The 16,414-nt window shown below is 54.4% G+C and overlaps 2 pseudogenes; both read left to right on the forward strand.

Annotated features, from left to right (window-relative positions):
* The first annotated feature begins 1,253 nt into the window (after nt 1-1,253).
* Nucleotides 1,254-1,428, forward strand: LOC142766490 (U2 spliceosomal RNA; annotated as a pseudogene).
* A 13,873-nt stretch (nt 1,429-15,301) lies between these two features.
* On the forward strand, nt 15,302-15,480 carry LOC142766340 (U2 spliceosomal RNA; annotated as a pseudogene).
* Nucleotides 15,481-16,414: the final 934 nt, after the last annotated feature.

Raw genomic sequence — 16,414 nt, forward strand, 5'->3', positions numbered from 1 at the left:
GCGGTTACGCGTATTAGAAGGCTGGTGTGGGAGATCCTCTCCCGGGAACTTGAGGCCAGCGGTGAGGAGATGTTCCTCCGCCGCTGGCACACGAAATTTTTCTTCATGAGTGAGGGCAAGTTGGCTGCCCCAATTTTGCACTATTAACCCCTTTCGGTTCCCAAAGAGGGCCCAACTCAGGAGCAACCGCATGTTTAGTCCCATACGAAGGTGACCCCCCTTCCCCCACCCCACTCCCCAGATTCACCTCTGTAGCACCGGTTTACATATAGACACTCGCTTGACACTGTGTTGTTGCCGCGGGCCCCGCCCGTCGACACCAAGGCGTCGCTGGTTATCGCACATATGTATATAGCATCCCGTTCACAACTGTGTGTGTGTGTTTTTCCTGATTAGTTTAACTCCATCTTTGTAACAAGCTCTATTGTATTTGCTCGTGTAAGCGTACACTTGTATATATTCAATGATCTCCCGTTTGTTTATTTTGTAAAACGCTTGTCAATGTACCTGTTGTTTCAGTTTGAAGTTCAATAAACTTCTCTTTGTGTAGTCCTACCTCTCGGGACTACATTTTTGGCCCTGGGCCGGGGTTGGATGCCCCCCCTTGAGGGCGGACAACCCTTTTCACTCTTTTTTTCTTTCTCCTCTCGCTTCTCTTTTCACGCTTCCTTCTTACGCTTGCGGTGCATCCAAACCGGGCTCCTTCGGGAGCTGACTGGGCAGTTGCACCGCAACTTACACGTTCTTCCCCTGTCCTGAGGTTAGGGCGTGGGTCTAAACCCACCTCTGACCGCCTGGCCTCTCCAGCAGGACTGTCTGGGGTCTTTGGACCTGCGAAGGTTTTTGCCTGCGGGATCCGCTTGGCGGCCTCACTTCGGGGTGCGGCAGCAGGGGAGTGACGCTCCGCGGTGGGCAAAAGGCTCACCCCGCTATCACCGCTGTATTGAGCTATAAGCTCTGGGGTCGCTTGCTTAGCTGGCGGGTGGTCGCCCAAGGAGGCCTTCCCGACTAAGCCCAGGGTTCCCCGGCCCTGGGTGGACGTGCGGCTCAGCCCCTGCTCTGCCGGCCTGCTCCAATGCAGCTCCACCATGGCTCTAAGCCATGGCGACTGGCCAAGCCCTTTGGTGAGAAAGGGTGGACGCTGGGGCAGCCGGTAGGGCGCCGCACCCTTGGTTTGGCCCGGTGGTCCCGGAGGTCCGGGCGGCCTTTGGTCGGGCCAGCAAGGCCGAGACTTCTACTTCCTCTCTCATGTGCTGCCTCTTTTGACAACCTCGCTCTGTTCTTATCAGCTTAATATCTGATACGGATCCTATTTGGATCCTAGATATTAAACTTATTTTTGTGATGCGGCGGAGTGCTTGAAGCTTGCTTCACCTCCGCCACGGGTTGGCCCGGTATTGCACCACCTCCGGGATCGGCCCACTCACCCCCTGCGGGGTGAGTTCGACAATAAATTCAATGATAGAAGGAGTGTTCGGATCTACCCATGATACCGGGGTAAACGGCGTGGGTGCGTCGAGTGTCCGAGACGGTGGCGGCACGCCGCCCCGGCTGACGCGGTATTCGCGTGCAGGGAGTGCGCTAGCTGTGTTTACACTTACGATTGCTCTGGGAAAATAAATGTTTCTGTGTAAATTTCATATATGGAGGGTCTCTTTTATTTTGTTATGTTCACACGTACATACTCAAGTTTCTTATTTTTGTTAACATTCCTACTCATATTAATAAAACTATTGAGGAAATTATCATTACTGTTTCGGAGGAAAGCTAGAAGTGTGTATACGATGTGTATGCATGTGCGATGTGTATGTATGTATGTGTGTAGAAGTGTGTATGTATGTGCCAAACTATTTCCGCTTTTCGAATTCACCCGTTTAGCAACGAAAAATAAAAAAGCCTCTAGAAAATGGGGTTTGGTTGGTGTTTCTGTTTACAGTTGCAGTGGCAAGCGAAGGCATTTTTATTTCACATCTTCACGCGGCGTCTGAACCTGAAGACGCGTGCTCTCGCCACGTCTACGCATCTACACTATTCCCCATCACAAATTAAAATCGCAAAGAACGCCACGGGACCCACTCCGCCCACACCTGCTGTACGGTGGAGCGGCAAAGCCCCGATGTGCTTTTCCTATGTCCACTGACCTTTGGGGTTTGACGTCCCAAAACCACCATATGATTATGGGAGACGCCGTAATGGAGGGCTCCGAAAATTTCGACCACCTGGGGTTCTTTCACGTGCACCCTAATCTGAGCACAGGGAAATGCAGCCGCCGCGGCCGGGATTCGATCCCACCACCTGCGGGTCAGCAGCCGAGTACCTTACGGCCATCAGACCACCACGGCGGGCATCGCCTTGTTGATCAAACACTTCATTTCTGAACACCATCTCATACCAGCTCATCCACCGTTGGCTCTCGTTAATTACAACGAACATCCTCGCACGCTCACCTCAATGGAATTGCCAGTTGCTGGAAGTTCCAAGAAAATTGCGCACTAGACGTACGGACGCACCACGCACGTACCTGAAGCGACGTGGACCCCAGGACGCGTGAGATCACGCCCCGGGCGCGCTTTGCTGTGCTTTGCCTCCGTACCCACTCGTCACTCCTCACAGCTTCACTAAGCCGAGTATGTAGAAGTCGAAGAAGCAGAACAACAAACCAGCCAATCCCCCACAGTGGGTGTGAGCCACAAGTGAAGGTCAACAAAAACAAGCAACACCAGCGAGCGCAGTGACGAAGCTATCGTAATGGGGCGAAATAATCCACGAATATGGCTGCACGTTGACGCACGGTCGCATTTGTGCAACCACCCGTGTCTCCCGAAGACCGTCTGTCGCGAGTCTTCGACGAAAAGCGCAGGCGAGTACTTCTCCACTGATTTCCGCGACCACTTGACGACCGCCTTCGGCCGCCTCATGTCCGTCCGGCACGATCGACGGAGCGCCGCACCAGCGCCTCGTACACGCCACCATAGCACTCCTACCCCTCGGAATCAGCAAAACTCGGACGTTTTCGACCACGACAGACAGAACCTGCCGGCCCGTTGAACGCTTGAACGACATCGCAGCGGCAAGTCGCACACTCACGTTCCGTCACCCTCTGCCACATGATCCTTCATTCACCGGCTTCACAACGCACGGGGTAGACGTTTCGCGCGCATTCCCGGGTCTGCCTTTCACGGCTGGACCTTCGTCGACCTCGGTGCGGTGTTCCGCCACGTCTGAACTTGCAAGGCATATGTTGAGCGTGCTGAAGCAGCCAAAGGAATGAATGAAACCATGTTTATTCCACTTTGTTCGCGCCGAAGGCGCTGCGGTGGACAGTCAGGGCACTATAGCAGGGGGGGGGGGGTAGAGCTGCCTCCGTTTTATTACCGGACGTCATGGAGGCAGCTAAGTGGGGGCCGCTTGAATGGCTTGAATCTTGTGGCTGTCGCGGAGCCGGTCGCCAACCGGTGGCGCGGCCGGGTCCTGGAGGAACATGATGAGTGCTCGCCAGAACTCGATGGCGCGATCAGGGGGCGAAGGCTCCGGGCAGGCCCATGTCCGGAGAGAAGAAGGCCAGGGTCCCCGTTTTATGGTGGCCAGGGCACGGAGCCTAGGCGGGTTGTACACAGGGCACTCCCAGCACAAATGGTTGAGATCAGCCCGGCAGTTGCACGTGGAGCAGAGACCTGTCACGGGTGGTGGCGTGTCACCCCTGTGGAAACGGTTCAGCAAGAAAGGGGTAAGGAGTGTTCCTGCCTGAATTCTCCGAAGCAGGACAGACTCTCTCCGTGTGAATACCTTCGAAGGAAGCAATGGTATCGAGAGTGGATTACCCACTGCTGTGAGGTAGGCGGCGCGACGTTGTTTGGTAATGTGCTTATCTGCTATCGGATCTGCTAGCTCGGGTGGGGTAGCCAGAAAAGTGGAAGGAGTATCGGAAGCTCTGGCTAGCGCGGTGAGGAGATGAGCGCGCGCTAATCTGTGAGCCTTCTCGTTTCCGGGGATACCGCAATGCCCGGGGACCCAGTGGATGGTAACGTCATGACCACATTCGCGGAGCAGGCGCGTCTGGTGTCGGATCTTCTGGAGTACAGGATCTGTGTAAAGAACATTAGCGCATGCCCGATGGGCAGCCTGGGAATCAGTGTACACACGATGGTGAACAGGGTCAGTTTGAGGTGACATTTCGAGGGCCCACTCCAAATAGTCTAAGATGCCCACTAGCTCTGCTCGAGTGCTATACATCGCATCTGCTGAAGCATGATAACGTCGGCTCTGATTTCTGTTTGTCTGGTCGTACCACGCAGTGGCATAACAAGTGTTACTGGTACCGTCTGCAGGAAGTGCAGCGTCAGTGTATACGACGCGTTCAGTCATGGGGAGTGAACTCGTGGCCCTAGCATGTCTCTTGGCGTAGTTAAGGCGCCGTGCTCGCTGATTAGGGTCCATATTCAACGGAAGTGGCTTGCCGTCGGTGAGTACCGTGATTTCCCAAGGCGGCGTTTTGTTAGGCAGCATGGGCAGTGTGTTGATGTCATACCCGAGAAGCATAAGCGTGTATCGCCCGGCATTTGTTGCGCGAAGCCTCGTTTCCTGTGTGTGGATGTGCATGTCGATGAGCTCGGTCAGATTATTGAGCTTGCTGCAGCTCTTGAGCGCATCCAGGCGTGTGTACCTTGGTAGTCCGGTAACCATGCGTTTGGCCTCGTTAAGCAGCCGGTCGAGTTTGATTATCTGCGTACGGTTGACCGGATGATACGGCAGTCCATACATGATACGTGAGACGAGAAAAGCTTGAACAAACTGCCGCATTTCGCGTTCGTTTACTCCACGAGTGCGATTAGAGATTCTGCGTAAAGCATGAAGGATTTGTTTGCTAGTCTTCGTAACGCGTTGGAACCAAGTGCTCGCTGTGCAATTCTCGTCTAAGTGCATTCCTAATATTCGGATAGTGGATTTCCTCATTATAGGTTGATTGCCAATGTGAAGTTTAAAACACTTCTTTTCTTCCTGCTTGGCAAACGTGGTTCGGCCACCATGAATGACGACAAACTCTGTTTTGTCTGGAGCGGTGTGTAAACCTGCTTCCATTGCGTAGTCGTGAATAATGTTGAGGGCTCGTTGTAAGACATCCTCCTGCTCACCGACGGATCCTTGATGCGTCCACACGGTTACATCATCTGCATACACCGCGTGTTTCAGGCCCGGTACGTTCGCAAGGCGTCTTGGTAGCTGGTACATGGCTATGTTAAAGAGGGTGGGTGAAATCACCGAGCCCTGGGGAACACCTACGTGGTTGGTTCGTACGGTACTGGCGTCTTGGCCGATTTCGACTTGGTAGCTTCGCCCTTCGAGGAAGCCCGCTATGAAGTTATACATTTTCCCTTTAATCCCAAGGGCACGTGCTTTCGTCGTGATGGTACTGTGTGGTACGCCATCGAATGCTTTGCGTATGTCCACTGCTACAACAGCCCGTGGGTGCACCGAGTTAGAGTCGAGGACGTCTTCTTTTAGGCGAAGGAGTACATCTTGAGTTGATAGGCCCGCGCGGAATCCGTACATTGTAGGGGCCAAAAGGTCGCGATCTTCAAGGTACCACATCAAGCGTGTGTTAACCATGCTCTCCATGACTTTGCAGACACACGAGGTTAAAGAGATCGGGCGGAGGTTGGATAAGGTATGGGGTGGTTTACCAGGCTTCGGTATGGGCTTGACTACCGAAAACTTCCATGTGGAGGGCAGTATTCCGGTATCCCAGACTGTATTAAACTCTTTGAGGAGAGCGTGTTTGTACTCAAGAGGCATATTGCGTAAATGAGCAACGCATACTCCATCGGCTCCTGGAGCACTACGTGTGTTAGCATGTTGCAAGGCATACTCCAGCTCGAGCATGGTGAAAGGGCTATTAAATGGCTCAGTGTCTTCAGAGCTTGCATCCTTCCGGTACGTATTGGCTGTGGGGCGAGATGTCTGCGGGAAAAACACTTCAGCAGCTTGTTCGGCGAGCTCCTGTGTGCTGATGCCCTCCCGGAGGGCCACACGAGCCGCGCCATTGTAGGTCTTGCGTTGGCCGAGGAGAGAGCGCAGGATGGTCCAGACCTTTGACGTGTGGGTCTGCCCATTCATGGTTTCACAAATTGCCATCCAGCGGTCTGACGCTAACGTGGTCGTATATGTCTCAATAGAACGCTGTATTTTGCGCAACCGTGCTTTGTGATGCGCAGCGTGGCGAGACCGCCTGTACTGGGCCAGAATACGTAGCCTTCTATTCCACAGAGTGAGAAGATGCCTATCAGGTTCTGGGTGGTCAAAAGGAACCCGTAGGTTCTTGGTGGCTTGCCGTTTCGCTGCGCATAGCTGAGAAAGCAGATGGTCAATATTCTTGGCTGGAGGCTGTTGCTGTAGTAAATCGCGATATTTGTCCCAGTGTGTGATGTGGCTTAGCCGTGTGCTGGCGCGTGACTTCGTCTTCGTAATGGCGTCACCTGTGCGAAATCGTATAAGTATGGGGAAGTGGTCGCTTCCCATGCAATCATCCAGCACCTCCCACTGAAATAGCTGTGGGCGGGTGCTCCAGGTAAGGTCTGGGGATGTGTCTGCTTGGTGAACTGTCTGTCCCAGCCTCGTGTGTGTTTGGGGCGTATTGAGAAGCGTCAGCCCGTACGCCGAGGCATCCTGCATGATGCGCCTGCCACGCGGGCTGCATTTGTTGTATCCCCAGGCGACATGCTGAGAGTTGAAGTCTCCGCACAACAATATGACATCTTGTGGATAAATCTTCCTGAAGTGCGGTATGAAGCTGAGATCAACCGGCGCCTTATTGGCTTTGTTCCTGGTGCTTTCAGGAACCACGTAAACGCAGAAGACAAGAATTGTACGCTGAGGTGAGACTTCCAGCCGGCAACCGACAACACTAAGAGTAGTGCTGCACCACGGTTGCGTATCTAGCTGCACGTGCGTAGTTCCTCGTCGCACGTATAATGCTGTCTTCGTGGATGAATCTTGTTCTTCAGTCGGGGCGTAGCCGTCATAGCCCATTATTTTCAGCACAGGGCCGTTGACTTCTTGAAGGGCAATGACCAATGGACTGGTATCGTCTGTCTTGCTGGAGAGCCAAGTGGTCATTTCAGCCCTCTTGCGACGAAGCGAACGGCAATTCCACTGCAGGACAGTTGTCCATGGCGATGATTTTGATAAGCTAGCCATGGTAAGGCTTTGTTGCATGAGGAGCGATAGAGTTTGACGGTACCAGAGGTGTACGCATCACAAGTGCTCCTGCGGTTGTCGTCGAAGTTGTGCCAAGAGGGAGCATGCCGGAAAGCATGATGCGCTCCATGGTGGTCTGGACGCATTTTTCAATGGCCCGAGTGATAAGCTGTTCAACTCTTTCATGAATGGATTTCTCTATTTGAGCCATACGGTGTTCTAGTCGCCGCTCGAGTTCTTGGAAAGTCGTTGGGGCGGGAGGACGTGAATGGTCACTGGTAAGCGGAAGCCCCGTTGACTGAGCTACGCCCCTTCGAGGATGCTTCGTCCCTCCACCCGAGGCGGGCTGCGGCGCACAGGACCCCAGTGTTGAGTTTGATGGATGTGGTATACCATTACTAGAAGCAGTTAGCGGCACGTTCGCTGGTCGAACTACATCCGCGAAGGTGGTGCCCCCGGCGCCTTCTGACTGTGCAGCAGGTGGTGCTGGCGGCCCGGTGTAAAAACCCTGGCGTGTTGGTTTGAGCATGGGTCTTTGTAGGCCTTGTGTCGCGGAAGGGCGGCGCTGTTGCTCCTGCGTATTCACTTGCTTGCGTTGCCTTTTGGCAGCCGGCTTGCGTTTTTGTTCAATTTTCTTCTTTACTTCTCGTCTTTTTGGACAGTTCGTGGCTGTGGCCAGGTGAGACCCACCACAGCTGCGGCACTTTTGTTCTGTGTTCGGGCATTGCGTACCCTCTTCGTGTTGCCGCAGACCGCATGTCGAGCATCTAGCTGCCGAAATATTGGGGCATTGCTCCTTGCGATGCCCTATCTTGTGGCATATGTCACAAACGGTCACTCGTGCACGATACGGAAAAACACGGATCGTAAATGACCGCAGGCCAACCTTATAGGGTAAGCTGTTACCTTCAAATGTGACCATGGCAGTGCCTTTGTCACCAAGTGGGCGTGCCTGCAGGATTTTGCACTTGCGGCAATGTAATGAGTTCATTAGTTCCTCAGAGGTCATGTCTCCAGCATTGCGAATGATGCCTCTGATTTGATCGCGATTAACCGCTTCATATGCTTGAAAAGGTACTTCCTTTCCTCCGATTGGCAGAGACGCTATCGCGAGAAGGGCGTTGCACACCTCCGGTTCAGCCGCGTCGACTGCGAGCTGGTTGCTATAGCCTAAATAGCGAACCCGGAACTCTGGAAGTGGGTCTTCCTCAGGGATGTTGAGATGAGCCGAAATGCGGCGAGTTATTACTCTATCTAGTCGTATGAATTGCTCATCCATGATGCGGCATGGTTGCTTAGGCCGAAGAATGACGGTGTGCTGATAAGCGCGCGGGGCACCTGAGCTCGGCGTCACCGCGACCGCCGCATGGTTCTGCTGCTTTCGGCGATAGCTGACTGGTATCCAACCATCCTCTTCGTTTTGGTAACTAGCGGAAGCAAGGAGCGTGTGACGTGCACTTCTCATGTGGGAGTGATCCCTGGGTATGCTAGTGTGCTGTCGTTCGGGCGTCGGTATGAGCGAGCCTCGCGCACGTTTCTCTCCGTTCGGTGCGGTAGAAATTATGCGAGCTTGATGAAAAGTATTTTCAGACTTGCCTTCAATGCTATTCTGTTCCTCGAGCTCCCGGAGTGGGGCGAATGGGTTGGTGTCCGGCAGGAGCAGCACCCGTGAAGGCATGGTATCGGCAGCCGAATTGTTCGTTGAAGTCGGCGATGTCACCGAGGCAGTCAGGTCGTCTGAAGTCTGTAGGTCCATATCCTCAGGCAGCGGCACGTCGGCTGGGAGCACGCAGGACTCTGGAGAGGCCATGAAAGCTCGAAACCCGGCGGGTGATACTAGCGGCAATGGCCGCCGGCAGCTAGCCGGGCGGCGGTGCCGCCGACGAGCTCAGAAGGCAGCCTCCCAGTATCAGCTGCAGCCGGTAGATAACGAGCGAGCAAGCAGCTAGCGCAGCAACAGCTGCGGCGATGGCTTGACAGCGAAGCGCCGGCCAAGTGTCGATATCGTCGGAGCGCGCTCGAAACACGTCCGTTCACATCGGACGCTCCCGAAGCAATCAAGCAGCCAAAGGCACCACCTTTTTGCCGATGATTGTGGGCGTCGTTGCAGAGGCGTTGCTTGGCAGCCGGCGTAGAAGCCATGTTAGATGGGTGACGTATTCACATTTTGCACAGTCATTTTTTTTTCCTTCCAGACTTTGGTGCTCGAGTTGGACATGTACACTATGCATCAGTTTTTAAAACAGGTGCTGTAGCATCCCTTGCGACATGCCTGATAATGTTCGCCGGCAAGCATTTGGTGTGACGTCATGGGCGCATCGAGAGTACGCATACAAGCAAGCACGCGTGGCTTCGACCTCTGGAAAAAAGAAGGTTTCAGTTTTAACATGTTTGTAAGCGAAACTAGAAAGTTCAAGCGGACTGGGGATAAAAGCAATGCCGTGAAGCCAGCGCTGCCGCTGTCGGTGCACAATGCTGGTTGTGCATGGGTGGACGTCGGAATTGCTTTGCTACTGTTTGCCCGGCTTTTGGCCAGAACTAAGTACGAGGTGTGAAAGAATGGATTTTAATTACGTGCTAATGAATTGCATCGCTTCTGGGCCTTTTGGCTAAGATCAAAGTGTAGTGTTGGCTTGTCCATCCTACTCCTGCTCTTTGTAGAAGCAATCGACCACCCGCCCGGTTAGTGCGGTGTCTTTCTCTGTCTCTTCTTGTGTTGTTGTTGTGTGCATGCCTTCTTAGCTTGTTCGAGCGACCAGCAACGACTGCCTGCGGATTCTTGGACCCCCCTGCTGACGCCTGGTTCCTGCTGCCCTGGATTTCTGGCTCTGGTCATTGGTGAGATGCTAGTTCTTTAATAACACTTCTTTTTTGCCCCTCTTTTGCGCCCCCCTTTGGGGGGGTGGGTTCTCGTGCTCGGCGAGACGGGCTGCTCCAACCGGCCTTGCCGGCAGCTTCCCGTCCGAAAAGCACCCTTTTTCTTGTGTATTAGTTGGCTCAGCGGCCCTTGCATCATCTGCCCAAGTGATGTAAGATAGCGCAAGCCTTCCTTGCACGCTCTTTTTTTTTTGCCGGAGCGCGCCTCTACTCTGGACACCAGCGAGCGCCGCTGGTGGCCACGTGGAAGCAGCGTCTCCGCTATCTCCTCTTTCTTCACTTTCTCTCTTTCTTTTTTTCTCTCTTCTACTTTCCGTCCACATGGCCCGCGCTAAGGCTCCCCTCCCGCTCCCACTGTTGCCAGCTACACTAACAATGTAGCCAGGCGACTTTCTCTCTACTCTTGCACGCGCTTTTTTTTCCGGAAGCGCCTCTGCTGACACGTGTCAGTAGAGGGCACGCTCAACCGGGTTCTCCTGCCTTCCCTTTTTTTTCTCTCTTCTCTCACTCGCTCTCTTTCTTCTGTCTTCTTTACTAATTCCTTCTGGTACCCTCCTCTCTGCTGAGGTGGTCAGTACTCCCTCTGCCTTCTTGGGGCTGCCAGCTGCACTCACGATGTAGCGGGTAGCCCGCGACTCTCACTGGTGCGCACGCCGTGGGTTTTTTTTTCTTCATTTTCTTTTTCTTCCTCTTCCTCTCTCGGCGAGCGCACCCCTCTTCTCTCTTCTCCCCCGACTAGGGGGAGGAGGTCACACACTCCCTCCTTTTCTTCCCCTTTGTCTTAGGTCGTCAGCTACACTTAAACATGGGTTGACGCTCACCCCCCACCCCCACCTTTTCCTTTTTTTCCTCTCTTCTTTCTCTATCTCCTCTCCATCTTTCTACTTCTCATTCAAGTGTACAGTGCCGTCTTTTATTGAAGTGTTTTTTCTCAAGATGCCTAAGTGTTCTCACAATGATGTACATCGGGCCGTGCTAATCCTGTTTTCTTTAGAAGTGTTCGCCCACCAGTAGGTGATGTCCGAGGAGGTAGGTCCCCAGAATACAGGGGAGACCGGGACGCCCACTGCACCGAGGCCGCGAGATGCCCAAAACCAACCCCAGCTAGGCAAGGAGGGACAGACCCTTGATGTCTTTTTCCCAATCCCACACAGCTTCACCTGCCCCATAGACAAATGCGGGGTACGGTACTCCGGGATCAGCTGGACAAGCAGGCGACAAAGCTTGGTGCGGCATCTACTAGATGAGCATGAGCTCAAAGTAAAGGTGGCATACACCTGTACCCTCTGCTCCACGACCGGCCTTGGGCTGCATCCCACACTCCACTCCTGCATCGCAAGAGGTAGACACGAGCTGTCGCCCCTCGACCTCAACAGGCACAAGTGTCCACAATGCCCTGCCACCATGACAACAAGGAAAGGGCTGGACAACCACATGCGCAAACACAAAAGACAGGAACTACAGCACATGAACGAGCGACCAACGACTGCAAGGACTTCGAGGGCTGCACCTACTGCAACTCTGACTGGCCGACCCCCCCGCGCTGCTGCCGGCAACCAAGCCACACGGACAATGACCCTTCGATCGTCACAGAGCTCCAACTCAACGACGTCAACGGGATCATCACCAAGCGAGGACAGCACGACACTGAGCGCAACGCCGGACTCTCCAGCACCAACAGAGCTGGCACTCACACCTTCCTCCCCCCTTCTAGGTGACTTGCAGGAAATCCCTGACCGGGTTTCGGCAACTACGGGCACCCCATCGCCCACGCCTAGCGAGGCCGCCACCGCGAGGAGCAGGTCTTCATGTGCCTCTCTGTTCTCACAGGTTGGAAATGCATCCTCCATCACGCCGAGTCCCAGGCAGCATGAGTCACCGCACAGCGACACGGACCACGACAACCCACGGCGTTCCCGGCCACCATCACCGGACCGGGCCCTTACCCCTCTCCCTCCTCTCTTAGGCAGCACAGCTTGCTCTCCAAGCCAGAGCTCCAGGGATGCGACAATTCCATCAGCAACCAGCGAGGAGGAGTCACCACCAGAAGGGTCACGGTTTTCGTCCCGTCTCCAGCAGGACCCAGACGCAGCCCGCGCTACTCAGAGGACCAGTCAACAAGGAGCACCGCAGCACAGCTTGGACACGGCACAGGGGAACCCTCAACCAAGTGCATCAGCCAGGAGTGTCACCCACAGCATCGACTTCCCCACACCCCCAACGTCACCCGAGGGACTTTCGATAGACGACGCAGGTGGCGAGTCACAGGACCCCGCCCCACAGACAGTGAACCCGGCGAGATCACACTCTCCGGGCCAATCGACCACACAAGCGTACTCGCAGAGCACACCCAGCCAATCCGGCAACTGCTTCGGGAGCCCGCCACTGCTGAGCGCTGGGACGACTTCCTCTCCATCCTGGAGGAGGCCGTATCGGCGGTGAGGAGGGAGGTGAAAATTCCAGACAACCCTGCCGGTGGGAAACCCCGCGTCTCGACCAACCCGAACAACGCCCAGCAGATACAGAGCCTGTATCGTCGCAACCGCCGTCAGGCGGTTCGTGTCATCGTACAGGGCGAAACAAAACTCTGCGAGATTCCGCTGGACAGACTGGAGCAACACTTTGCTGAAACATGGGCGCCGAAGGAAGGGAACACCCACCTGCTCCTTAACAAGGCTCGCCCGGACGATATGATTGAGATAATCCTCGCCCGATTCACCTGCGACGAGGTGGCGGCCCGTCTTCGCAGATGCGAAAACACGGCCCCCGGCAGTGACAGGATCACCTACCGTCACTGGAAAGAACATGATCCTGATGGTCTCTTTCTCTCCGCAGCATTCAAAGTGTGCCTCCAGTTCAAGCAAGTGCCCGATGCCTTGAAGGAAACGAGGACCATCCTCATCCACAAGAAGGGTGATCCGAGTGAGGTCACGAATTGGAGACCCATTGCCCTTGGGAACACCATCTCCAAGCTGTATGCGGGTTGCCTAGCTTCCCGCATGCAGCAGTGGGTGTGTGACCATGACGTGCTCTCGAGGTGTCAAAAGGGGTTCCTGCCGCACGACGGCGTGTTTGAACACAACTTCGTGCTGCAGGAGCGCCTGGACGCCGCGCGGGCCGGCGGTGGTGACCTTTGCGTGGCCTTTCTCGACTTCGCCAACGCATTTGGCTCAGTTCCGCACAACGCACTAATCGATTCTCTTCGTGGTGCAGGTGCGGGAGAGGACTTCTGCGCAATCATCGCAGACCTCTACCGAGACAACGCCACCCGGATTGTCGCCGAAGCTGGGACAACGGCCCCAGTCACAATCTCCGCCGGAATTAGACAGGGCTGCCCACTGAGCGGCCTGCTCTTCAACTTGGTGCTCGATCCAGTCATTCGGGCGGTACAAGGAGGTGAGAGGCAGCACAATGTGCTGGCTTACGCCGATGATTTGACCCCCTTGGCGGACAGCCCCAACAAACTGCAGGACCGCATCAACGTCGTGGCGGCTCTCGCGGGGCAGCTGGGACTTCGGCTGAACCCCAAGAAGTGCAGAAGCCTGCACCTCTCTGGTAGGACTCCCGTACGCACTAGGGACACGAAATTCTTCGTCGACGGAGAAGAGATCCCTCGCATCAGTGACTACGAGAGTCAATCTTTTCTAGGACGCCCCGTCGGGTTCAGCCTTCTCCAAGACCGCTCTAAGGTTGATAAGGCGATCTCCGTCGGCCGCACCCTGCTCGAGTCCATGCTTGCCCCATGGCAGCGAATTGATGCACTGAAAACTTTTGTCTTTCCAGCACTCAACTTCGCCATGCGGTGCGGACAAGTGGGCAAGGCGGAATGGGCCCGCCTAGACGACGCACTCCGGCCCCTGATAAAGAAAACTCTTTATCTTCCAGGTAACGCTGCAAACAACTACCTCTACGGCAGCGCAGCGGCCGGAGCAGCTGGAATCCCCCTCGCCGCAGACACAAGTGACGCCTGCCGCGTGGACAACGCCTTCAAGCTTCTGACCTGGGCCGATCTCGAGGTCCGGGAACTTGCCTTCGAAGCGCTAACCAAAATTGTCTCCAAGCGCATTCGCAGGCAGGCCACCAACGAGGAGCTCCCCTGCTACCTCAGCGGCGAAACGGAGGGCGTTTTCCAGGCACGGCCAACGCAACTGCAGTCCGTCTGGACCGAGGCTCGGAAGGCCTCCCGCAGGCTACACGTCACCTGGGAAATTTTCGAGGACGGGGGGACCAGCATAACATGTGACGGAGAGGAAACTCTCACGTCAAAGAAACGACGAAAAGTGGTGAGAACGCTGCGCTTCCGAATGATGCGGGCACGCGATCGCTTCCTTCAAGAAATGCCCAATCAAGGGAAGGCAATGGAATGCGTCGCCGCAGACCCGAGCAGCTCCCACTTCATGCGCTCTGGCAAGTTCACCCGCTTTTGCGACTGGCGCTTCATTCACAGGGCACGCCTGAACCTCCTACCTGTGAATGGAGCAAACCCATGGACCACCTCCGCCGACAAACGGTGCCGTGTGTGCGGTTACGCAGTGGAAACGCTGCCACACGTCCTGGGCCACTGCATGCGCCATAGCGTGGCCTACACCAGTCGTCACAACAAGATTGTGGAGCGGGTGAAACAAGCCGCCAGCAAGAAGTTCACGGTCACGCATGAAAACAGAGCGGTTGGTACCACCAACCTTCACCCCGACCTCGTTCTCGCCAGGGGGGAAGAGGTGATCATCGTGGACGTGACCTGCCCCTTTGACAACCGGCTCCAAACACTCGAGGCAGCCCGACTGGAAAAGGAATGAAAATACGAACCAGTTCGGGACTTCTTGCTCCGCCGCTACCAGAGAGTCACGATCGAAGCAGTCGTCGTCGGCATGCTTGGCTCCTGGGACCCGGCAAATGACAGAGTTTTCAAAAAACTCTGCAGCCGGAGGTATCTCCGGTTACTCAAGAAGCTTGCAGTGAGCGAGACCATTGCAGCTTCTCGGGAAGTGTACTGCGCACACGTGGCCATAAAGTGACTGTCACTCGCTGGGCCACGTGCTGACAAAGTCACCCTCCCAAAAACATTGCAAAAATAAGAGGCGATACTACACAGCACACGCCCCTTTCACTTTTTCTCCCCTGCTATTTTCTATTTCACCTTCTCTCTTTTTACGCAGTTCACTATACACCACCTTCATCCTTTCTGGTTGAAGGAACAAAAAATGAGAACAAGTTTTTCCTTTTCGGTCAAAAATGTTCCTAACATTTTTGAAAACCTCTGTTCTTATCAGCTTAATATCTGATACGGATCCTATTTGGATCCAAGATATTAAACTTATTTTTGTGATGCGGCGGAGTGCTTGAAGCTTGCTTCACCTCCGCCACGGGTTGGCCCGGTATTGCACTACCTCCGGGATCGGCCCACTCACCCCCTGCGGGGTGAGTTTGACAATAAATTCAATGATAGAAGGAGTGTTCGGATTTACCCATGATACCGGGGTAAACGGCGTGGCTGCGTCGAGTGTCCGAGACGGTGGCGGCACGCCGCCCCGGCTGACGCGGTATTCGCGTGCAGGGAGTGCGCTAGCTGTGTTTACACTTACGATTGCTCTGGGAAAATAAATGTTTCTGTGTAAATTTCATATATGGAGGGTCTCTTTTATTTTGTTATGTTCACACGTACATACTCAAGTTTCTTATTTTTTTAACATTCCTACTCATATTAATAAAACTATTGAGGAAATTATCATTACTGTTTCGGAGGAAAGCTAGAAGTGTGTATACGATGTGTATGCATGTGCGATGTGTATGTATGTATGTGTGTAGAAGTGTGTATGTATGTGCCAAGCTATTTCCGCTTTTCGAATTCACCCGTTTCGCAACGAAAAATAAAGAAGCCTCTAGAAAATTTGGTTTAGTTGGTGTTTCTGTTTACAGTTGCAGTGGCAAGCGAAGGCATTTTTATTTCACATCTTCACGCGGCGTCTGAACCTGAAGACGCGTGCTCTCGCCACGTCTACGCATCTACACTATTCCCCATCACAAATTAAAATCGCAAAGAACGCCACAGGACCCACTCCGCACACACCTGCTGTACGGTGGAGCGGCAAAGCCCCGATGTGCTTTTCCTATGTCCACTGACCTTTGGGGTTTGACGTCCCAAAACCACCTTATGATTATGGGAGACGCCGTAATGGAGGGCTCCGAAAATTTCGACCACCTGGGGTTCTTTCACGTGCACCCTAATCTGAGCACAGGGAAATGCAGCCGCCGCGGCCGGGATTCGATCCCACCACCTGCGGGTCAGCAGCCGAGTACCTTACGGCCATCAGACCACCACGGCGGGCATCGCCTTGTTGATCAA

The sequence above is a fragment of the Rhipicephalus microplus genome, chromosome 6 (genome assembly GCF_043290135.1).
Source record: "Rhipicephalus microplus isolate Deutch F79 chromosome 6, USDA_Rmic, whole genome shotgun sequence".
In the NCBI taxonomy this organism is placed as follows: domain Eukaryota; kingdom Metazoa; phylum Arthropoda; class Arachnida; order Ixodida; family Ixodidae; genus Rhipicephalus; species Rhipicephalus microplus.